The sequence below is a fragment of the Ischnura elegans genome, chromosome 7 (genome assembly GCF_921293095.1).
Source record: "Ischnura elegans chromosome 7, ioIscEleg1.1, whole genome shotgun sequence".
Taxonomy (NCBI): Eukaryota; Metazoa; Arthropoda; class Insecta; order Odonata; family Coenagrionidae; genus Ischnura; species Ischnura elegans.
Genome location: NC_060252.1, coordinates 17,275,845 through 17,300,474, shown reverse-complemented (window position 1 = coordinate 17,300,474; position 24,630 = coordinate 17,275,845). Strand labels below are relative to the sequence as shown.

At 37.7% G+C, this 24,630-nt stretch overlaps 1 protein-coding gene across 2 annotated transcripts in view; it reads right to left on the bottom strand.

The window, feature by feature from the left end:
* Window positions 1-24,630, bottom strand: part of LOC124162426 (rhombotin-2-like) — a 293,106-nt gene that overhangs the window by 264,881 nt on the left and 3,595 nt on the right. The window lies entirely within an intron of this gene.

The window sequence follows — 24,630 nt, the reverse complement described above, 5'->3', positions numbered from 1 at the left end:
AAAATTTTGATGGTCACCCACATATCCTTGCTCTAATCTAAAGCTGGGAAGAGTGCCACATTTTTCTCATACCGGTTGATTGCGAAAAGAAAATTCAAGTACTCAATACATGGGCTGTAAATTTTGTGAATTCCGTTTGGCTTCCGCTAAGCTGACATCGAACAACCTAAAAATTAATTTTAAACTGATAACCTTGGAGAGCTTATAAATTGGCACCGACAACATACATGACCTATTGCAGGTAATTTTAATCATGAAACAGATTAATTCTTATAGCCACCCGTCGGGGATCACAATTCTGCTACGCTCTTGGCCGGGAGAAATACATATAGGTAATAACGGCACGAGGTGCCATAAAATGCAGCCCTCCAAAACGTCCGTCTAGGGTTTAATGGGTTTATGAGCGGTTGTGGAACTATTCGAGCACAGACAGCTCACATGCACAAACACGATGTCTGAAGCGGGAACGGGGAAAGGTGGTAAACCAAGCGATAGAGAAAGATGATTTCGTCTCCATGGTTACCGCCCCTCCCCTTCTCGTTCGTCTCCACCCCCCCAACCCCCATAACTCCCTTAACGGTGACGCATCCACGTCGTATTCCAGGTATGAGCCCGACTTGACTGGTCGGAGAGCGACAATCTAATTATGCCGGTGTTTACTTTGTGTGCCTTCCGCCTCATACCCCCACGGCAATCGGGATTAGAGGCGCAAATCCAGTGCGGGGGGAAGGGGGAGTTTGGGGATTGTGGTGGAACGCCTCTCAATTCGCCAAAATCATAGTTGGTTGTCGGAAGAGGTGCCCCTACACTCGCAAAACATCTCGTAAGTTTGCGCAGGGAGCGCGGAAGAAATAAAATATTGGGCCTTATCCCCCCCCACTCCACCATCCGGATGCATGCGATGCTTTTGTGGGGGGGTTGCAGCGTGTTGGAGTTTCGCGGGCCGCCGCGCGATAGAAATGCAATTGCGAACGCCGTGACGCGTGACCCGGCAAACAAGACGAATTTCGTGCTCCTCCCACCCTTCCTCCCCTCGATAAAGATTCATGCTTATTATGCAGTCTGCAAACAAGCAAGTCGCTCATGATAAACAATTTAGGAGCCGTGCAATTAACAGTTTTATCACCAGAATGAGCGAACTTCGCAAATAGGCTGGAAAGTTTCACTGACGGAAGGTAAACGTGCGCGTTGGTTTTTGCGTGACTCTACCTCTCACGATCATCCCAATCAACGTCGCTGATTGAAAATATCATCTGAATCACCTTTCCTGGAGGCTTAAGTAAACAAAATCAGCAATGCATAAATTCACCATACCATGCCTTTTTCTCCAAAATTTTTTACATTAGAGTTAAAAAAAACTATGTTGTCCACCTTTTTAGTTGGTTTCACTCAGCAATAATACATTTGGCTGTTTAATCATGAGCAGTGAAATATTATCAGCAGGAACTAGTCTTGAGATTACCACAGTGAGAGAGATTATTATTTCAATGTGGAAGGTCTGCAACCATGAGAAGAAGTATTATCCTCAGATGCACGATAAAAATTGTAAGCCCTATTTCGGTTTTCGTTTTGGTTCATATGTTACACTGATCATCAAAACGAAAATGAAATTTAGCAAATACCAGAGAGGTAACTAAAAATTGATCGTATCAAATTAAATTGGCATCAGAGTAAAATGCACTTTGAAAATGAATCATAAACCCTAGCGGTAATATGAAAAGATTGGTTGCTAAGAGAATGTAGACAGCCGAATCAAACCAGTAGCAGAATTTCTGGAAGGTAAATATATTTTACTAACACATGGCCAATGCTAGTCTATGGTAAAATATAAAATAGCAACAGCCATTTATTAAATTACTCATTAAGCGCCATACAATCCAGACTAACAAATCTTAGGCCAGATTCAAAAGCAATATCATTAATCGCACCATTGTTATTTGGCTAATGTTAGAGTCCAGAGGGTTTAGCACTAAACTCACTCACATCAAAGAATAAAATTCACTCATTTATACTCATAAAACGATGAGCAACACGATAACGTGGGAGAAAATTATAAAACCTGAATGCGGCATCATATTTGTTGACAGGAAAGTTCGAGTACAGTGAGTCTTCCTCAAATAATTCTTAAGCGGTTGATATGAATCGGAATTTCGAAATTGAGAGAAAGAATGATTTCCGGAAACTCTTGAATTAGCGCCAGAGTAGCAAGTTGACGGAAATCGCTGCACTGATGGCATCTCAGGGCCGAAAAGTAGTCAGGGGTTAGATGGCTTTCGAAGATCCGTTTTCACCCACCTCTTAATTTTTTTTCTCTCGCCGTGACTACTCGTAATATATTTGATAAGGAGAATAGATACTACTCCAGGAAGATCTATTCTCTATCACTTAATTTTTTGATATGGTTATATTTCGTAGTTTCTGCCAATAACTAAGGTTTTATTTCACTTTCAGCATAATGCACACGAAATATATAGGCGATTTAGTTAAATTTATTGTTTATCAGTGCGTGCAAATTGGCAACAAATAGTAACATAAACAACCCGCTTACCTCTATTTCAGCACCTGAAGCAAATTTCTGACTACGCTCCTGTTTCAGGGGTAGTAACAGAATTCATTGTTAGAATGCAGAGGTTACATAACCTCTTACTACTTGTATCTGTGTAAAACCATCATTTCAACTTTAGAATTCAAGGGAGCATTAAATTAGTACTTGAAATTATTTTAAATTGTGAAATAATCGGCGATTTCTATTCATTTAAGCCAAAAATATGTCATATAAGCTGAAAAATATGTCATATTCATGCGTGCAAGAGTCACCTATAAAACACGCTCTGATCTCCCATCTGAATAGAAGAGGTTAAGTTCACTGTAAAAATTACTCCACATTTTAAAAAGGGCACATATTCAGTCCGGCATCTGAGAGCCATTTTGATTTCTACCGGTAATTCACCCGTCAAGAGATGAACGCAAGTGAAACTCGTATGAAATGCTTCAAGAGCAGCAATTTCAACGAACATATGCCCCACCACGTTATAAAAGGCATCAACGTCTTCATTTTGAATTAAAAATCCCTGAAAACGATGGCGTGATCGTTTGAAAAGGGAACGTTAGCATTCACTCGCGAAGAAAAATTTCTGTCTGCTGCAATGAGATACTCTCACTTTTTCTCATTTCAAGCGAAAAATTATTCCTGCAAACCGTTTTAACACAATCAAGTAGGCGTAGTGTAAGACAGTAAATGCGATACATAGAGTGGGTAAAATCGAGAAAATTGGCCTTCTTATCGTGATATTCAGCAGCCCTGTTGATGAGCCCCGAGTCAGAGCCCGAGACGTCGGCAGAGATGGAGATTTAAATCCGGTGTGATTCCCGTGACAAGTTTGCCTACATAATTCACCGAGGAAGCATAAATTCGTATTTAACGATACTTAGGGCCGTATTCTTAGTCGACCCTACATATCCGTCCCTACATAACTAAAGGCCCCTACATGCGTTTCTCAGTCGACCCTACATAAGTGGTCGGGGGTGATTCCGTGGTTAAGGTCTCTGAAATGACGTAGATAATGACGCAGCGCCAAATTTTCCACTCTAATGGCGTGCTGGGAAATAACTATGAAATTAAGAAAAGACGTCCGATAATTTTCGGGCGTATTGTTAGGGTAACGGCTCAAGGTAAATAAACAATACGTGCCGTCCGACAGGTCGTGTCGGTACCTTAATTATCGCTACAAATTCTCTCATATCGAGATAAAAGTAGAACCTAATTGTCATTAAATTACTTCAAAAGCGGTCGGTACAAGATAGTAATAAATACGGAGCAACTATGAGTATTGACGTGGGAACTTACGTTGCATCATCAAGGTTCGTCATTCGTTTTCACCTTCCGTAGTTAAGTTTATTAAGTGGCAAATAGTGGCATGAAAATACGTTTTCTATGTATATACGTAAACGAAGTATTGGTTTCCCAAAAGTATACCGAGTGCCAAACGTGAAAATATTATTATATACTCGTAGAAACAAGGTGATGCATAACGCTATATTGTTCTTATTAGTTCAGTCAATGTTATAATTTATTTAACTTGGTGGTTATAAAGTGGTAGTATTATTACATTTACGCTGTATTACTGTACATTTTAAAATGGCTCGTGTGAGGTCGTCTCCCTAATATCCATTGTAACGTAGATTCTTTAATCGAAGTGATCAATGTTTTTGTAGGGTGTAGGGTTGGTTCAGGTACCCTACATCAAGTAGGGCCCGTTTAGTTCCAAAAACGGCCATATGTAGGGCTTGATTTGGCGTATGTAGGGCGAGATCGGTTTATGTAGGGGCTGATGACGTATCCAGGGTCGGTTGACCTTATAGGGTCGACTAAGAATACGGCCCATAGACTTCGCATGGTATGGTATTTGGAGTAGGCGACCGACAGCTGAGGTTATTTACGCCATAAGGGAAGGGTAGATAAGGACGGGTGGAGAGAAACCCGGCGTCGGCATTAGCCTGCTCTCAACGAAAGACGCCCAGGGGACCGTGCCTTAACGTCCCATTCGACGGACGGAGTGTTGCACTTGAAATGCCCTTCACACGACATTCAAGCAAGGATCGGGCAGTCTCTGAAAATTCTCTGCCACATCCGGGATTTGAACCCGAGGCCACGGGGTATGGAGCCACTCGAGCCACCACACAAACCCGATCCTCCATCGAATTCCTTTTTAATAGTCCTACAAAGTTATTTTCGCGCCATAATGTGCGATCGGAATGCTAGGGATCTATTTATGATCGAAGAATACGGCGCTTTCAGATCAATGGAACTAAAATCATTAATGCCCAAATCTACTTTATTACCGCCATCGCCGTTCGCCTATGTATAAAGACAAAGCAAAATTGTAATAAAAACATGGCTTGTAACATTTTCGAGGATAATACGTTATGATTTTACTAAAATAAGCCATTTTCTAATTATTAGGAAAATAAGAAAGCGCTCTAGCAGGCAGATATCCCATTCCATGTTGATAAATGACATGCAACTTCGATGATTTACTTCCCCAATATAATGCTCAATACATATTTTGCTACCAAAATAGCAGAAAGGGTTGACTATTATCATTCTAGAGCGGCCATATTGGTCATTAGCTAAATTGAATGCCAAGAGCTTGACTCTTGCTTGATGTGAATGTGAATGATTAATACAGAGAAATAATGATTGCACCGCGAAATTTATTGTCTACATAAGAAAACACAGCTTTCAAAATCAACAAAAACTTCAAACCTGAAACAAGTACTGAAATTTTAAATGCGAACTTGTGTCTTCTATGCATTTCCCCGACTTTACACCATCTATCATCAACTCCATTAATCTAGTTCATACTTCACATATGGCTGTTTCAGAAAGATATCAGTAAGTATAGTTCATTTGAGAAAGAAACTAAATGCTCATGCTAATAATTTTGTACGTAAGAATAGTCACAGTTATATTACATATACTTCATTTCAATTACTTATTGCAATATGCTGGCATAAATCATATAGATTTTAGCCTCTTGTTTTACTATCCCCTAAAACGCTGTCTATCTTCAAGCCAGCCTTGCTACCTACTTCAATGCTGTCAATGTCTTGACTATTTAGTCTCCCACACACCGAAAAAAAGCAATTTATTTAGCAGTCAATGATAAAAACCTAAGAAGTCAAGACTCTAGAAAGCCCATTCAGAAAAGCCAAACTCCTAAGAAACAATCGCCTTCCTACTCATAAAACCCTTTTTTTCGAACGTACCGGAATAATTTACCTCTGCGCGCCTCAAATATTTATTTTGCAGTCTTTTCATCTCATTTTTCCCCACAAAACGCCCTTCTTTCGCATAAACACACCCACTGCCATTCACCCTCCCTCCCTCCCCGCGCCCTGACCCCTTCACTAACACTCGCGCACACCTTCACCCTCTGCTTCACTAATTTGCCGATAGAGGGCAAACAGTCGGGTAATTAGGTTGTCACTCCATCCGGTGCCGAGTGTGTCGCTGTGTTGACAAGTCGGGAAGCGAAGGGTGGGTGGAGTGCAGGAGGAGAGGGTGAATTGTGTTCCGCGGATAGGTGGGTGGTGTTGGCGAGGTAAGGATGAGTTTATGGCGGAGGCGAGGCGCTAGTGAGAGTGTCTATCCCAGAACAAGCCTCCATCCATACGACCCACCCACCCTCCCTTCCCACTTCGAATCCCCTCTACTCATGCGACAATCAAGATCCTCGGGTGATATGGCACCGAGAACGGAAAAAAATATTTGCTCCGAAAGATGAAGACGGGAAAAGAAGATGCCAACGAGACGAGAATAAAGAACACAAATGTGCGGAAAATCAACAGATTGAAGCAATTCACAAACTATAACCACCCTCACACTGACTCAATAATCCAGCTACGGAAATAGTTAAAATACCGATATTACACTAAGGTTATGGTCCACATTCAAATTCCTCAAGCTTACTTACCAATATATGTTATCAATTCTTTTATACTTAGCGCTTCTTAATCCTGGAATTCCGTACCGATTAACATCGAATCATTACGAACCCTTCAATCCTTCGAAGAAAAAGTATATAGTCACTTGGAGACCCGCATTTAGTTTTGTTTACCATTTTTATTTTTTGTTGCCAAAACATTCTACTATTAGGAGTGAGCGTTGCGATTTTTAAAAAATTTGAAACTTAATATTTTTCGTATTACTGATGGTGAACAATTTGTTGTGTTGTTGTGCAAACATTCTATTATTTTGAGAGTTCTTCATGATTTCCTAAGAAATATATTTTTTGCATTACTGATATTGAATATTTTGCTTGGCAAAATTATCTACCCATGAAACAAGAGAAAATGAGGTTTATCGTTAGCGTCTTCACGTCCGTAATGCCGCGGAAGCATGCACCAGAAGTAGAGATGTAGGTATTAGTAAAGCAGGAAAATTTAGCAGCGATCTCTACACAATGAATTAGATGAACTTAAAGGTAACTCGTGTTTTAATGTTCAACAAAGCTCAATGCTCAGTTGCATTATATTTTGCAATATATTTCATGTATACTTTTACAAAAACCGTAACAATTAACCGCGAATTACATTATATGATATGTGATAGTCCTTTCCAGGGATATGCTGCGCCATTATAAACATTAGATTAGAATTTACCAAAAACTACTTTACCAATTACCAAACATGAGGGATTTAAAAAAATGGGGAATGTGTATTTGTTTATAAAAATGTGTCATCTAAAATGTATGTCTGTGATAAAAGGTTGAATATAAGATGAAATTACACAACTATATAAGGTTGAGTACACCAGAAGAGGAGTAAATTGCATTATAGGAGTACACTCTTTAGGAAACAATATAGCCCATGGCTGGCCTGTCATACCGAAAATTAGGAATAGGATTCGTCAAGTTCCCCGTGCATCTCAACACTCTGAGTGTGACGTGTGTGACGTGTATCCGCGGGTCGATTCCCCTTTCGCATCGAATGAGTGACTTTGGTTCGGAGGCTGGAGGGAGGGAGAGGGCCCTTTGAGGACCCAAATGTTCGGCGGTTGCGGCGGCGTCATCGCACTGACGGTGGCTGGTTTTGTGGCCGAGCGCTTGGGTGCGCTCCTCATGCAACGCACACGATCGGCGGGAGCCGGAGGTGATGACGAAGGGAGTGGAAGGCCTCGCTCAGGTGGGCGGAACGCATTGAAATTAATTTCTTTAATTAAAATAACGCATTGATCTCAAAAAATTAATAGATTTGAACAACATTGGGATATTGTGTTTTTTTGTCGAATAAAAGTGAAAAAATTAGATTTTAACGGCAAATTATAGAGAAATTTGGGCTCGCCAATGTAAAATAATTAAATAAAAGCCATCCGCTGTTTGAGGTTCATCAACAATTCTCAAGGCAAGTCCAAGTAAATAAGTTCATTCATACAGGCTACCATTAATTGTTACAGATTCAATACAAATTTATTAAGCGTTCTTGCAAGCCATGATATAAAGTACTCAGTAATTTTTTTGGTAACGACCATATAAAATAAAATACTTATCATATGATTGTAATGATTACCAACATGCATAGAAAATTATTTGGAGATGGAGCGTGGCCTATGCAAGCATCGGGAAAGTGTTTAAATGCAATCATTTCTGCGATAGCGAACCAGTATTAATTTAAGTCATATTTTAAGTAACAGAGGAGTATGAAATATAATTTAATTGTACTCTGTACTCTATATTGTACTCTGAAGCTTCCATCGTAGGAATATTACATCTTCCATATTAAAGGTACTTCTTGCTCCCCAATGAAACAGGGATCACATACTTTATGGATATCTAAGTGGGTGGCATATGAATACCATCCAATACACTTGAAGTAGGTTCTTCGCAATACAAAAATGCTTATGCTTGCTGCAAAAATGCTTTTGATAACTTGATACTTATTTTTAACTTATTTTCACTTATAAAACAATAACGATAACATAAATTTAATAATTATATGTAACTTTATTTCATTCATTTACATAATTCAAAGCATATAATGAGCATCATCTATAATAGGTACCCCCAGAACACCACTCTTTTGGTGGGGATGCTATATATGACAGGCCAATACATACATCAACACCGACAGGCATAAACATCTAACAATCAGGACAAGTTTAAGCACAGAAAAGTTCAATATTACAAAAATATCAAAATCAGTTCACAAAAACAGAAAAAGAAATTATTTTTTTTTTAATTTTGACTGTGACATCCCTTTTCATATCAATCCTTCGCAGGCCAAATGTTGTTTTGCGTGCTGCTTTCTATTAAACATACATAAAAAAGAGTGACTGGAAGCAAGGAGTAAATTGGCCTGCGTCATCAGGTACCTGTTGGAGGCCGTGGCTAATATCAAATGAATGAATGAAGGAAGGAAAGAATCTAAGCGGAAAGCTGAACAAATAAAAAAAATGATAGGTCAACTTTCCCATAAAAATTGGTACGGATTTTGGAATGGTTTTAGTTCAGTTGGATGCCAAAGTTTTGCGCAATAACTGCATGGGGGCATAGCCAGTCTAACTCTGGCATTTATCTATTATAAGTCCAGGTATCAACGGAGCCACTATTTCTGAGGGAGAGGAAAACCATACCTTAAGCCGCATAGTTTTCAATCACTTACCCATTTGTGACGTATTTGGAGGAAATATTTATATCAGGGTTAAGGAGTGAAAGGGCTTAATGCATACAAAAATACCATATATATTTGTTACAAATGATTGGCTCTATAAATGTTATGTACAGCTAAATATGGAAAACACAATTATCACAAATAGAAAAAAGGTAAAAAGGATCCGTTTCATTTTCATTATTCCTAAAAACGGTTGTGCCTACGACCCAATGTCTGAGATTCCATTGACAAAGGTTCACATTTTGTACGAAATTTCATCAAGATTTTTTGCTTCGTATGATGGGATGATTCATTAATCTTCTAAATTTCGATAAAAGCACAACACTGATCGTCGCACTTATCAATATGACATAAATACGGTAATGTCTATCGGCTCTTTCAAAATTGCTTGCCTACATGTTAAAATATCGACGAAGGAATATTTTTCAACGTAAATGTGTGCATAACTAAACTATCAGTGACTTTTTAAAACAAATTTCCATTTTATTTTTTCGTTATTTCAAAATATTTATTAGGCGTTGGAAATAATTTCGACACAATTTAGACAATCATATGCAGATTCTTAAAAGTGAATTTTAAAAATGGTGAGTTGGATGACTATTTTAAGAAAAAAGTTGAGAAGACAGCAATAAATTGGATATCAATTGGAATTTCCACATTTCGCATTCCCTTTGGAACCACCTTAATGAGGGAGGGAGTGCGACCAGCGGGTCTCGGTCGCGGCAGCGGGACCTTCCGGGATAGAGCGCGTTTGTCGGTGCGGAGAGTGGCTGGTGATCTGGCCAACTACTTGCCGCCGAAAGATTTCGAAGTATTGGGAGGCCAATGGGTAAAAAATTTCATCATAATTTTGTAACTAATATCTTAATCAAACTTTATCTTAACCACCTTTCCCCTAGCTCATTTTGGTTCCTAGCTGCGACTCCTACTATTTATCTAGCTCCATTATTTCAAAAACTATTAATTCTGTGAAGGGTAATCTGGACATACGCTTTTTTTCTAAGTTTTATAAAGAAATGACATGCATGAGCAAAACAATTGGAATATATTTATGGATTTTTCATCACTAGGATCGTGACAATCTATATTTCTCCGCTTAAACCTTAAAGTTCTGATTTGATTATAAACGCAATGTTCCATAACGACCTGTATTTTCCTGTATAATACACATTAAAGTGAACTGCAAAAGGTATGCTAATAAAATTACAACGTCAAGCAAGAGGTATTACATTTTAATTACGAGGAAATCTTGGGGAATAGTTTAGAAAATCTAAGAATTATAATTTAAAACTAGTGATAAGGCTCGACGATTTTCCAATTTTTATGTTTATGCACAACAATTACTATAACTATCCCGAAAGCTGAATACTTATCTACCAGGGAAATAAGTGGTCATACCATAATACCTAAAATATTGGACTATGACCTGTTATGGTAAAGACTCATGAAATATCTCTTAAGATTGTAAATGGAGGATAGGATTACCAGATCAACTATACCAAGACAGATGTTTCCTCCTGTGGGAAAAAAATATAGGTTAGCGATAAAAGTTCAAAAATTTTCAACAATAAATATTAGCTATTTAATCAAGAGTTTTTTTGTCCCTTTCCGAAAATATCACCAGATTACGGATATGTCATTATTTGCTCTAACCACGGGCTTATGCGATGAATACCTTTGAAATTAATAATAATAATAATAATAATAATAATAATAATACGTCTTTATTGGGCGAGATTGGGACTAGAAAGTCCCATCTTCCATTAAGTCTGAATAAAAAACGAACATCGCCAATAAAAGAACACAAGTCAATAATGAGTCAGACACACATAATTAAAATCTAATACTTGCTCAGAGCAATACATACGTATTGATAACAGAGTAAAGTTTCACTTCTGAAAACCTGTAGGATACTACCCTTCGACGAAGGTAATTCCGTTATGGCTTGTCCATAAGTTTTCGTTGTTTTTAAAGGTATTATCCAGGATTCAATAGTAGGTTTTATTATATTGCGCGACCTACGCAGGGAAATCAGTATTTTTCACAAATCCAGTGACATTGAATTGCATGAAAACATAATTTTTTCAAAGATTATCAATTTGAGGCATAGAAATTCGTTAATTTCCCAAAAAGCGGGGTCTAAACAAATAGGGTTTCACGCCGAAAATGTAACATTTATCCGTGTAAATATTATAATTCCACAGTTGATGTCATTTAAATGATCGTCAGAGGATAATGTCAACAGGGAGTGGTTATATTTACCAAAACAAGTGAAAATATTCATGAGGGAACGTATTTGATTACCTTTTAAAATATTTCTGGCTCAATTTTTGAACTTTGGGTTATCAAAGAGGTATCATTTCATATTTTATCCAAAAAAAGAGAGTGGTATATCGTTTTTTACCGCGCTAGTAGGAGCTTCAAAGCGGCTTTTTTTCATATCTAAAATCAATTGCACCTTTTCAGTTTTACAATTGTTTTTAGTATCATTATGGATGATTTATAATCTTCAAAAATAAACAACAATTTTCCATTTTTGGGAACGAAAGATAAGTTGTTTTAGGAAAAACATTACGCTTGATTGTATTCCAAGGGATTAAAATCTGTGATGATTTTTTTAATTTATGAAGAATTTATAACCTTCAATTAGAGTACTTTACGGTTCCGAGTAATTGAAATAAATGCTTAAAGAAGGCCTGACATAAACCAAAATCGTCAAATAATGGGAGGAATCACATGAATACCTAAAACTGAAATCGGTTATCGTTTATTCGTAAAGGCACAATCATGAAACAATCAAAAAGTAAAATCTAGAATGAACACCTGGCTTGGCCACTTGGCTTCTGATCAATAGATACCGGCTTCAAATCCCGAGTGAATGCTTAGAACACACCAAATAAAAGTCCTCGAAGTGCTAGGTTTCCAGGTACTGGAACTGCGAGGTTGCCTAGTAGGTACAGGCCCCCTACCCTGAATGAGTGAAATTAAACACGTCTGTGGCCTAGTCCGGGGTGAGTTCTACCCTCTTCTAACCAAACCAACCTTCGGGCTAAATCCCGGAGTAAGAGAGTGATATAGGATTTTTAAGATGTAAGATTTTCCCAGCTAATCAAGTGCAGAAAGAATTCTCGTTTATTTGCAGCTGGTAATAGGCTCCATGCTTCCCGACTTTTCGAAGAACAACTTGCTCTTCATCCTCTGGGGATCTTCCCCACATTCAGAAGATCCCCTGATGGGGAGGAGCAAGTCGTTTTTCAAAACGCAGGGAGACACGGAGACATTTACCCGGTGGAAAACCCGAGAATCCTTTCTGCACCGAATGAGTGAATGGACAATTTCCCACCAACCCATCCAAATGCCTTCACCCAGCTCTATTTCTTTTCGAAAAGAGCGCCTTTACCGAACGCTTTCCCTATCCCCGAAAAAGATATCTCCCCCCTCTCTGCTCGAAAAACACTCGTTCTTCACTTCCTCCACAAAACAACCCCCATCCCCGACCGATTTCTCCCCCTTCCCCTGTCTTCCCTTCCCCCCGATCCACGCCCCACTTGAGATCAATGTCTCACTCCTCGTGGTGAAGAAAGGATGGTCTCTTCCCTTGCCTTTTTTTCAAGCTCTCTCTCTCTCTCTCTCTCTATCACTGCTCCAGGGGGAGGGGGTGGAAGTGGAAGAAGAAGAAGTATGGAAGGAAGATTAAGAGTTAAGGGAATGGGGTGGGGAGGAAAGTGCAGTGGCGTGGGCCTTCACCGCCAGCGGTGAGTTCCAAAGCATACCGCGCTTCCTCCCGATGCAAAATAAAATACTCACTATGACGTTCAATTGGCATTCATTACGAAGACTTCCCACCATATTTTACGCCTTAGTAATGAGACTAGAAGTCAAGACGCAGGTAGCATTCATTTAATGTATGGATGCAATTAAATTACAATTTTTAATTGTAAAAATTTTGTATTATCTTCATGAGGTTCCTCTGCAACCAATTTCATTTGTTAATCTATCATTAATGCCATTCTTAATATGTTTATTGCGACTAAAATTCAAGAATTTATCTCTCTCAACTCATCAATTCTACTTTTCAATTGCAAAGCTTACCGCGCTTACTCCCAGAAAAAATTCACCTGCCATTATACTCAATTGGGGTTCATCATGATAACTCATGATCACGTTTTGCTTTTAAAATATTAATAATAGTGTCCCTTGATTTATGAAACTTTTTAATCAAAGGAATAAAGGCAAGTTAAAATTCAATTCATCAAATTTATTTCGCAATTTGTGGCATCTATAGCATACAGATATAATGCCAAAGCGATTACCTATTATTGATCGAACGTTCCTATCATCGCTATAAATATTCTAAAACAAATCCTAAAACCTAAAATTTTACAGAGCGAGAAAAATATCAAACTGGCAAGAGATTTTTATCATTAAAACATGGAACAATTTCACACAAAATTAAATTCACTTTTAAAACATCATCGCAAGCGTAATAAAACAATATTGGTAGGAGGATTAACAAATTACATCAAAATATAGAATGGTTAACTGCACTACATAAGAAATGAATGACTTTCAGTTTCTGCTTCATGTTCAATATAAATATATTCCAGGGTTAATTCGAGAGAAGAGCAAAAACCCTTGCAAGTCTGTTTGTGGCATCACATTTAAGAACTAAGTAAAAAGACAAAGAAAACACGCAGATGAGTTTTCGTATACAATCATATTTTTCACTTAGTCCACATCATCAGGTTTCATCGAAAAGTCGCACTGATACAATTCGTTCTCTTGGGCGTCACTTCATGGAATCGACCTATTATAATGAAAAGTAAAAATCATAACTCCACATTAATTTAATCATGTACGACCTACTTTTCGACGTGGCACGCCATCATCTGGTATATTTGCATCAAATACATAGACTTTGTCTTTGCACTGATGTTTAGCCCTTCGCATTGCATTCACTCTGATGCATAGGACTATTCCATGAAGCTTGCTCGTGCATTATTTCTCAACAGTGAAGTTATTATTTTGAACAAGAGATGAAATGAGGAATATTGCTTTACCACCCCAATACTTATTCCGTATGGGGAGTGTGTCCCTTATTTTGCCTGCATACGCCACCGGGTTGTGAGGGGGGAGGGTACTTAAGAGAAAGATGAATGAGGGTTGGAAGTCTCTCCTTTATCTCACTCCACTCATCAATTCCACAAATCTTTTTTTTTTGGGTATTGCGTGTTGATTGAGACAGATGGTTCGGAAAATCCCCTCCTCACCCTCCCCCTTCCTCACCCTGAAGCCGAAAAAACTTCCCTTATACATATCGCACGGGACTCGGCGCTCACCTTCCCCGCCAAACATCGCCCGCGCGCCTCCGGCTTCCTTTTATTCCTCTTCTCCCTTCGAACACACCAATCAACCGCCGCGAACCGTTGCTCTCATTGGCATAAACTCCCCTCGAGTCGAAGAGAAAGGTGGTGGGGAAAGGCAGAGAAAGGAATACATATATATTTTCTCTTTTCTTTTGTTTTAGTTCTTTTTTTCCCTTCGCTCGTTTCTCCCACCTTCGACTCCAATAACCCTGTTCGCATCGAACGACTTAGTTTTCGACCGTTCCCTCTCTCCCCGCCATTCTAACCGCCTCCTATCCCGCCCCTTGTTGTTCAATGGGGTCGGCCTGCTGCTGTCGGGTTGTTGTGACAGATTAACGCACGCCTTGAATGAGTGGACGGAATGTGACGCAATCAAATTTCTACGGGAACGTGTCATCCATTGAGTGGGTGCAGATCTCAACGGTGCACTGGGCTGCGGTTCATTGCAGACGACGAAAATATTGCACAGTAATGGCAGGTTTATCAGTAAAACTAACAGAAGCAGGCGAAATTTATTGTAATGACATCCTGTAAGTATTAAAAGAAAATAGAGATGGCACTTTTCCACAGGTTTATTTAAAGTACGACGCCTTTCAACCGTTAGGTCATTATCAAGTACAAATTGCGTCAAGTACAAATCACAAATTTTATCAAGTACAAATTGTGTCAAGTACAAATCACAAATTATACCATTGTAATTGATAATGACTTAACGGTTGAAACGCGTCGTACTTTAAATAAACCTGTGGAAAAGTGCCATCTCTATTTTCTGTTAATACTTACGGCAGGTTTATCACCAAAATGAAGAAAGATCTGAGGATCAGCCCTGATGACGATGGACGACACGGCCATCGAAACGTCGGCAGAGATGGAGAACCTCATCCGGTGGGAAACCCGAAACAACATCAACATTATCACCAAAATGCCTTAGTATCTCCTATGTAAGACTGAACCAAATTTTAATTATGAAATTGTACGGATGTTAATTATAATTTTTGGCTGTTAAAAACAATAATATTAAAGGAAACTACGGTAAACGTCTTTGCGTTAAAATCTGACAACGATGATGATGAGTTTATGTAGGTTTACTGTGAGTTCCTTGCTTTTATACTTCATCAGGTAGCATAAAATTTATTAAGTGCCGTAATCGAAAATGAGTTGGCATTAATTGTTGTTTTAATTGTTAATTGGCAGTAACGTAATGAATGAATCAAAGAGTAGGACTATAGTTAATAGCATAAGACAGGATGGGATTTATTAGAGCCATTTGAGTTCAGTGAGTGTACACGTAAGCATAATTAATATACATATAATGCCGAATGCTGATGTGAGGTACCGTTAAGTTCATGCATCATAATATGAAATAAGCCGTTGTGAATCTTCAATGTACATGGGCGGAGCCCAAAAATGTTGAATTCATCCCTTCAACGTCCCAGTAACCTGCGAGCCAACATCATATAAAACAGTTACTAGGTATTATAAACAAATTACTATGGATAGGAGAAGCAAGAAATAAATTATCAGCGGCATAGCCCAGGTGAAGTGGGCATTCCACCAAAGAAAATATCTACTTACAGGTGGAAATTTTAGCATAGAAGTAAGGAAGCTGTTAATCAGAACTTACATTTGGAGTACGTTTCTTCATAAAAGTGAGGCATGGACAATGGAAGCCGCGGGGAAATTGAGGGTGGACACTTTCGAAATGTGGTGCAACAGAAGAATGATGAGCATCGAATGGATCGACCGAGTTAGTAATGAGGAAGTCATAAGAAGAGTAGGGGATAAGAGAAGGCTCATGAAAACTTTATTAAGTCTATAGAACAACCTTATGGGCCATAATTAGTTACATGATGTCCCAAAGAAGATAATCACCGTGGTACAAGTAGAATTAAAGAACGGAGAAGGAAGACTTCGAACAAAATATATGGAACAAGTAAAGAAGGATGTGAAAGAGAAGAGATCTGTAGGTGTGAAAAGATTAGCTGATAGGAGAACTGAGTGGAGAGCTGCGTGAAACCAATCCTAGGATTGTTGACCAGTGATAATGATGAACAGAAATCAAGCTGTCATGATATTAATCTGTAAAGCACTCTGAATTCTGAGTAACTCGCATTAAAAGATCAAATTATTGTGCGAAAATGGTAATTTTCAATTCAATATTTTTTATTCAATTAAGAGTTTTGTAATGTTCAGCATGGCTAGTGTCACAGTAGTACACGATGAAATGATAAAATGAGGAAATCATAAGAAGAGTAGGGGAGAAGAGAAGGCTCATGAAAAATTTAATAAGTCTATGGAACAACCTTATAGGCCATAATTAGTTACATGATATCCCGATGAAGACAATCTCAACGTGGTACAAGTAGATGGCAAGAACAGCAAAAATGACCTCGAATAAACATATGGAACAGGTAAAAGAGAAGGAATACGTAGGTGTGAAAAGATAGCTGAAAGAAAAATGGAGAGTAGATCTGCGTCCAACTAATGTTCAGATTGTTGACCAGGGACTATGGTGATGATGATTATACCCCACTTGTCTCCATTTCGGCCGTGTGTTTCCATAATCAGTGGGTACGTCATAGAGTTTGTTTCTATTCATCCATTATAAACCTGTACCTATCACCTTGCCTCTCCAATTACCCAATATTCCTCCCTCTGCTGCGGTTTTCGTTATAGCCTCACCAACTGCATGAATTTCACCACATTAGAAAGTATTTTTTAATGGCAAACGCTACCCTTGGTAACTATCTAATACGTAATTTAAACGTATTTCTTGCCTGTAGTTAATCATAATAACCCTAAAATTAAATATTCACAAACATTAGATGCACTGGTTACAATTGCTGTAAAGGAAATAGAAAAAACTAATTGGCACAGTAGTAATATCCACCCGGCCCCGTTCTCATCATCTTTTTAAATATTCAGTAAGTACTGAATAGAGCTTCTTTCTATTCATTAGTTCTAATCCTGTATCTTTCATCGTACATTTTCTTATTCCTGTTTTTATCACAGCATCATCACTTAACACTATCTTCATGTATTGAATTCCACCATACATTACTTTTTGACATAGCATATTAACCGATATGACTTTCTGAAAATTAATTTTTGCCGGTAAGTTTATCAAAGCCTAATTTACCACCGGTTACTTTTGTGTCCGGCCAAAGAAAATAAAATAGTTAAATAGTAAGTGTAAACATATGCTATAGTTGGAAGTTACACATTAAAAATGGATTGTAAATGATGCGTACAAAAAGTTTTTGATAGCGAGATTTTTACCGATGGATTGAATAATCATCTGCACAAATCGTGACCATTTTATAATTGCGTAATTAGGCAAGGAATTCCAAGTAAATACTTTCCTCTTCAACATAACGTACGGTGATTCGATAAAAAAGCAACAATAAACTATATGGGTTATATCAGTAGAGCTAATGGAAGAAAGTTGTGACTGCATTCATAGCGCAATGGATTGGTCTTGCCTTGTGCTGAATGCATTAAAATACTCGTTGCTGCACAGATACATTTACATAAACTGATTTTAAAATGAGCTCTTTGTCATTTGCCATGCAGAAATCAATTTTCGGTTCAAAATATGACGATTCAAAAAATATGTTGGCTTTCATAGAACCATCATTGATTTAATTTTTATCATATGCCAGACAGTGCAAGTATTATGACAAAATATGTATGCTAATGGAATCAACCGCAGATACATCCATGTTTTCAGGGAAAGTCCTTTAAAAAATGTACCATTAAAAATATTCGCTGATTATTGTCATAAAAGTATAATAGGAGTGAATTTGAATTTTAAAAATTCACACCGTAAGATAGCAAAATTTCTTTTTTGCGAAAGAATTCAAATAATTTTTCTGCTAATTATTTTAAAATCGATTAAATTCCCAGCAGTTAAGCCTTTCACTATAAAGGAATTCCACCAAGCTGCCGCTGAAACACTAGTTCATAGATTATGATGAAAATATTAAGGTACTAGTAATGAAGTATCTTCATTGACTGCGAATTAAACTCCTAAAAAACCAAATGAGATAAAAATAAGGGCGATATGACGCAAATTTCCGCTACTTTTCCTATGTGACAGGCTTTTTTCCTCGGAGAATACCAATTTTTTAATGCTCGATAATCCATCCTCTGTAACCTATCCTAGAAAGTCAGCAGGTATTCTTGTCACATCCTCTATTTTTAGTGACCGACTTTATAAAGCACATTGCATGCTTAACATGTGAAAGTTGTGCAATGGTTTTCTCATGGGCCACAGGCCCACGAAATAAACGAATTTATTATTATTATTATTATTTTCATTTTTCCCTCTTGCTATCTTACAAGGATTTTTCACAGTGAACGGACCAAGTCAAGTTCAGCTGTGTTTTGTTATTACTTCCGTAATTATTCTATTGAAAGGAACCGTCGGACAATATGACAGGTGTCCAGGATGACTGACTTTTGTATTTTTGGTGGAGTTTTCTCCAATTTTAGCTTTTTTAGCTGGTGTAGAACTTCGCACGGTGTGATTCCTGTTGTTGTTATCACTATTGGGCATATATCTACTGACTGCATCTTCCACAAGGCTTTGATCTCTGCTGCAAGTTCTGCATATTTGTTAATTTTGGTGGATTGTGCTTTCTGTACATTATGGTTTAAGGGAATTGTCACGTCTATGAGGGTAGTGTGCCGTTTTATTTTGTCTATTATAACTATGTCCGGTCTATTGCTTTTAATTGCTCGGTCAGTTTTTATTTCTGCATTCCAGTATAGTTTGCACTCATTGTTTTCCAAAACATCAGGTGGATGGTATTTGTAGTATGGTTCATTGGTGTCCAGGATTCTATTTTTTCTTGCCAGTTCTTGGTGCATGATTTTAGCTACATTGTCATGTCTACTGGTATATTCATTTGCTGCTAGAGCCGTGCAACTTCCCATAATATGCTCTATTGTCTCAGATTGGTTCTTGCATCTTCTGCACTGATCGCTGTTTATGTTTTCTTTTAATATGAACTTTCTGTAGTTCCTCGTCAATATTATGCGATCTTGAATGGCCCTCATAAATCCGATTGTTTCCCCATATATATTCCCTTGTTTCAACCATATATTTGAAGCCTCTTTATCTATGTGTGGCATGTTTAACTGATGAGGATGGTGCCCATGAAGCTCTTTACTTTTCCATTGATTGATTAGTTGTTCTGTAGTTTGATTCGGGATGTCTAGTTCACGGTTGCTTAGATGAAGTGGTGTTATTATTATTATTACTATTATTATTATTATTATTATTAGGTGTATCTAAACATAATGAGAACGCTAGTGATCATGTGCCGAGCTAATTTCAGTAATTTCAACGACAAGTTGTTGAGCTTATGCATCAAACATGCTTGTTTTCGGTATGCAAATGCCTTTAAAATATTTCTGCTTTATGAATGTTTACCAGAGTTCGTCAATAATCTATTACGGATGGAGCCATTTTATTTCCTGACGTTTGCTCAACGCGTTTATGACTGAAAATTTCAAACGCGAATATTTCTGAGACTTATCGGAAGAATAACCAAAGCAATTCCTGGATCACGAGTATAAAAGGTTCATTTCTTGTAATTCAGAGATTAATAGCATTCTTCACACGTGCCCCGAAAAAACGTCTTTGAAAAGAGATTCATTGTTAATGATATTATAAAGTAATAAATAGGATGTGGCGTAGCTTGTAACTTGAATACTAAAAACAGTAGCCGAAACTGTGGTGGTCTGGTATCAAAAGCGTTTGACAAAGTGCTGAACGATAATTTCTTGTTGGAAATAAAGGAGTAAAACTTTGTCCAATACTTGTCCTTTGTCCAAACTTGTTCCAATATCGAGGTTTCACAAAGTCAAGTCTGAAGTTATCAGTTAGATAATTTCTTGGTTCAAATCCGTTGGCTTTGGAATCATCGAAAATTTATTCTCACTATACACAATGGCCCATGGAGAGGAATGGGCTCTCTACCCAAAAATTGTAAAATTCAAATTTCACATCCCCACAGGTTAGCCCGATATGAATTCTACCCTGAGCTGTCAAAAATAAATTCAGATAAAAATACTGAGCGAGTGAACACAGCAGCAGGGCCTTCTAACATTACCTTCCCAATATAACGTATTAACGAACCCGTTTTACCATATACCATAATAACGTATTTCACAGTCAAAAAGAGCACGTCATAGTTTTTTCTACACTATGCTACTTCTGCTAGAGTTATTTCTTCATCGTTTACTATATTATGACAGCCCGAATTCTGAGTTTTACACGCACTCCTAGCAACAAGCCACTATTTTTCCACGGCCGGAGTTTTGGCTTTGAGCTCAGCGAAAAGTTACTCCGATATGACAAAATACTTTGATCTTTCTCATCTGAGTTTGAATGGACAACCTAAGCAACGCACTAAACGTGTCTTTACTACTCATGCCGGTGGAAAACACTCAACAAAAAAATCCTGCCGAAACAAGGAGGCCCAGGGAAATACCCAATCCACAGCCATGAATGTATAAAATTCAAATGTGAACTTATTTGACCAAATTATAAATATAAAAATTACACATATTTTTACAATGCATATACCATACAAAAGCCATCTATTATCACATTCCACCGTTCATTTCCACGTACCTATATGTAACCAACGTTCATTGGTTACGTAAATGAACGTAAATGGCTTTGACAAACTCTCGAATGAAGAGGCATCAAATGTTACATTTACTGGACATCAAAATCTAAAAAGCCAAAAGTTAAAGTTAAACTTAAATGAAACTCCTAGAAGGAAATAAATTTTTGTGAATCAGCCTAAATGAATTGAAGCTTGGAAAATTTTGAGAAAGTCTCCGACATTTAAAAGTACTTAAAAGGCAATTTAGATAACATCAACTGACGGGAGTAAGTGGAATGATAAAGTCTAGAAGCAGATCATCAGAAGTACTGGAATCTACATCTTTAACCATATTTATACTCTTACATCATAATTTTAGCTTTCTCGTTAACTACAGAATATAAAAAAATCTGAATATCTTCTAAAACTTTTCGTGATAAAATGACCACAAACAAATCTGTAGGCGAATATTTAAAATTGAATTGATTTTCTTTCCACAGAAAGTATGGTTTTCATGGTACCATTCCAAATAGCTTACCACTCATATTCAAACACAATTCGTGGACTTAGTGTTATCTCTCTTAGGTGCAATTTAGTTTTATTCTCTGAAACTTGATATTCCTTGTATCCTAAAATAATTAAGGTCTATATCATTTGAAAATGGCTCGGTGCATGTGATCAAAAGTATAATAAGGCAATACCTCACTTTTCCTTAAATAGTGTGTACAATGTTTACCTGGATTTTTCACACAAAAATATCTTTTAATTATCTTGCCGCATCAAGGCACGCAATTTTTTTAGTGATTCTTGATTTAAACAATCACGTAATTTTCCTTTTCAAGCAAGAGAAATGCAAGTTATGAATTTAATTCCGTTGACAAGGAGCAAGAGAAATACACTGAAAGATCGCCTCGAAAAATAATACTCGCGAGGTCATGTCTAGGAGATTTAGTACCAGGTCCCATTAAATCATGCTGAAGTGCACGTGTATGAGCGAAAAAAAATCCTCGGCTGCTTGTGTTAGTTGTAAAAAAGGTTTTTGGAAGTATTGTTAATTTGATAGATCGCGATCTGGCATAATAAATGGCTCGCCCAGAGAACGCTCGGCCGCAGAAATAGAAGTTGGCGTGTCGGGAGCCGAGGTGGGCGATAAGGCGAGGGAAGCCTTGGGCGGCAGGCCGCGACTCGCCCCGTGACACTCGCGCCGCCGAGAAAGACCTTCTCCCTAGAATGGATCCAAGTGCGGGCGGGTGCCGTCCGATTTCCTACCAAGCCGGCGGGAACCCATTTTACCATTCCCTGACATTCAGGCTTCGCGTAAGAGCACGGGTATGACAAAAAAGCCGGCATCGGTGGCGGCGGGGTTAAGTCTTCGCCTGCCAAACCGAAGGCCGCGGGTTCAAGTGTCGCCTGGGTAGGTTGCCCCTACCCAGGGAATGGTTATATGTGATAGTCATTTCATGTTATTTCCCCGATGTAAAAGGCCTTAAATGGTCTTTTTTCGGGGCGATGAAAATAAATTTAAAAAGGATAAATACCGCACAAACTACTCTATTCTGTTAACCTAAGGAATAATTACCTAATGAGTCAAGATTAGTGAACTGGGTCTCATCCAAGAGACATTATCATCAATTTTAACGCAAATAGTATTTACGTTATGGAGTATGGGAAACGTCTTGTCATCACTCGGAGGACTAAAGCCTAGCGAAAGAATACTGTAGCCATGGAGGTAAGGTACTGCATGAAACAAAGGAAACCTTTGTGATTGTGTTGCGCATACGCAATCACAAGGAAGGATGCATTCTACAAATTGCTGAAAATTCAAATTACAAAGAACGGCCTTCATGCCTCCTCTGAAATAAATTACACAAAACATTTTTTTTCAAAAGCAGTCAACAGAATTGTTAATTTGGAATGTCTGTAAAAGAGTCTTCATATTTCTGTATCGCTAGAAATCAGGAAAAGGTTTACTGAGTAAGTAAATTGTACTTGAATTCCGCTTCTTCATAATTGGAAAAATTAAAATACTACGAATGAATCGATTATACTCCTTGCCCATTAATTAGCTAACAAATACGGCGTTATCAAGAATAATTTTTAAAACTTTGCTAGAACATCACTTCTGTGCATCATGAAAGAGCACGAAAATGACAATTGCACGAAATAATGCCTTCCGGTTAATCCGAGGAAAAGTATGCCAAAAAAATCATATGGCCGTGCTCATTTTTTAAACCTGTAAACATTAAGTTATTAAACAACAATAGGTCTGCTTTATAGAGGATACTAAACATCACAGTATCGTTTAAAAAAGCGAACCAGACTAATGCTTACCTTTCCCTTCCCAGGTATAGGTTTACATAAGAAAATAACGTCTGCATCGTTGATAATAGCAGGATTTTTTAAGGTAACGATTTCGACGTGATCGGGAAACACTTGGAATGCCACTAATACCAGTCCTTACTTGTATGCATCGAAAAAAAAACACGAACACGACAGATCCCCTATGGTTAATCTGATGAAAACTTTGTATTACCAATCCATTCTGATACACTGGAAGTATGGTGAGATTAATAAATAACCACGAGAGTAAAAAACTATGAAAATGGTGTCTGCTTAATCAGAGAAAAATACATATGTACAGATAACGGTACTTGGATAGTAAGCTAATAGTTGATATTAAGTTAGAAGTTGAAAGCTAATACAAATATTGTGTGATCAAGGAATACTTATTATTTGTTTAGGACTTAGCCAGATTATATTCCGTAAAACACGAAAAATACAACATTAAGAGAGTATGAATGCCTTGCGGTGACCCCAGGAAAGATATCCATGTAAAAATAAGGTGTAATTGAGGAACAAGATTCTGAAGGTCCCAATATTCGTGCAACGTTTTCAAACACTACCACGACAATATTATATCAGTACGCTTTCTTCAAATTGGTTCAACTGAAAAGAACTTAACATACATCCGTGATGATAGCGGACAGTAATTAAATTTAAAATTACGACGTGATAAGTAAATAATGAGACTGTCGTTTTGTGAGACCTTCACATTTCTACATCACTTGTACAAAAATCGAATATAGAATTGCGCGAAAGTATTTCATCCAGCATATAGGTTAAACCGAAAAGAGCATTTACCATGGATCTAAGCAAACTAGAAAATAAGATTGAGTAAAGAAATCAAATCAAAAAGTAATTATGAAGCTGCTCCGTTAACTTACGAAGTAAGAAAGACTTACAAAGCCATGAAAACCAGAAGATAATACCTAATGCGTGAACTTATGGCACATGGACTCATCATTCGATTTGATTATAATACGAGCCTGTACGTTTCCAGCAAAGGATTCACGCGTTAAAATCTAGGGCAATTTTTGCAGCTCTTGCGACATTCATCCTCGGAATATATATTTGATAAAAATGTGAAGGATTTACTGCATGGTGATTGAACGTTTTAACTATAAAAATAAGTT